The sequence below is a fragment of the Calidris pugnax genome, unplaced genomic scaffold (genome assembly GCF_001431845.1).
Source record: "Calidris pugnax isolate Ruff unplaced genomic scaffold, ASM143184v1 scaffold187, whole genome shotgun sequence".
Classification (NCBI taxonomy): domain Eukaryota; kingdom Metazoa; phylum Chordata; class Aves; order Charadriiformes; family Scolopacidae; genus Calidris; species Calidris pugnax.
Window position 1 is genome coordinate 39901 of NW_015090969.1, and position 1387 is coordinate 41287.

Here is a 1387-nt window from a genome sequence, read left to right on the forward strand (position 1 = left end):
CACTGGGCACCACTGAGAAGAGCCTGACCCCATCCTCTTGCCACCCGCCCTTTAGCTCTTGCTCGGCATCGATGAGGTCCCCTCTCAGCCTTCTCTTCTCCAGGCTCAACAGGTCTCTCAGTCTTTCCTCAGCAGAGAGATGCTCCAGTCCCTCAGCATCTTCATAGCGTCCACTGGACTCTTTCCAGCAGTTCCCTGTCCTTCTTGAACTGGGGAGCCCAGAACTGGTCCCAGGACTTCAGATGTGGCCCCACCAGGGCAGAGCAGAGGGGGAGGATGACCTCCCTCCACCTGCTGGCCCCGGTTTTTTTAGTGCACCCCAAAAAAAGGTGGGCTCGTCCGGGATTTGAACCCGGGACCTCTCGCACCCTAAGCGAGAATCATACCCCTAGACCAACGAGCCACCACATTGGTGCCCATCATCTCTTTTTGGGATTTTTATAATATTGTTTTGCCTTTCTTCTCCTTTGTGTTTTACATACAAGCCCTGGTATTTCGGGTTAGCCCACAAACAACACGAAGCTGCTTTGAATGCCTTCATTTTTCCTGCCTACTGCAAACCAGGCTTCGCCCCAGCATCAATTACCCTGAAGGAAACTGCGTATGTAAAACCACACCAAAAAGTTTGAAGCCCATTTAAATGTATTTTCATTTCATATAAAAGACTGCGTTCTTCTGTATATGTTGTCTTTGGGTCACCTTGCTTTCTTTATAATAGCTGATGACTAAGCTGGGGCAGAGGGACTGTCCATTATACCATGTTCTTCCTTATGGTGATCACTCTGGCAAACAGTAGGAGGTTTAGTGGTTGCCACTGAGGAGGAAAGAGCTAGCCACATCAGGGCAGAGCAGAGGGGGAGGATGACCTCCCTCCACCTGCTGGACCCGGTTTGTTTAGTGCACCCCAAAAAAAGGTGGTCTCGTCCTGGATTTGAACCCGGGACCTCTCGCCCCCTAAGCGAGAATCATACCCCTAGACCAACGAGCCACCACATTGGTGCCCATCATCTCTTTTTGGGATTTTTATAATATTGTTTTGCCTTTCTTCTCCTTTGTGTTTTACATACAAGCCCTGGTATTTCGGGTTAGCCCACAAACAACACGAAGCTGCTTTGAATGCCTTCATTTTTCCTGCCTACTGCAAACCAGGCTTTGCCCCAGCATCAATTACCCTGAAGGAAACTGCGTATGTAAAACCACACCAAAAAGTTTGAAGCCCATTTAAATGTATTTTCATTTCATATAAAAGACTGCGTTCTTCTGTGTATGTTGTCTTTGGGTCACCTTGCTTTCTTTATAATAGCTGATGACTAAGCTGGGGCAGAGGGACTGTCCATTATACCATGTTCTTCCTTATGGTGATCACTCTGGCAAACAGTAGGAGGTT

The 1387-nt window shown here is 48.2% G+C and overlaps 2 non-coding genes across 2 annotated transcripts; both read right to left on the bottom strand.

Moving 5' to 3' along the window:
• Positions 1-331: 331 nt before the first annotated feature.
• On the bottom strand, positions 332-403 carry TRNAP-AGG. The gene has a single exon. It is a non-coding gene; the product is annotated as a tRNA-Pro (tRNA).
• A 513-nt stretch (positions 404-916) lies between these two features.
• TRNAP-AGG lies at positions 917-988 on the bottom strand. The gene has a single exon. It is a non-coding gene; the product is annotated as a tRNA-Pro (tRNA).
• Positions 989-1387: the final 399 nt, after the last annotated feature.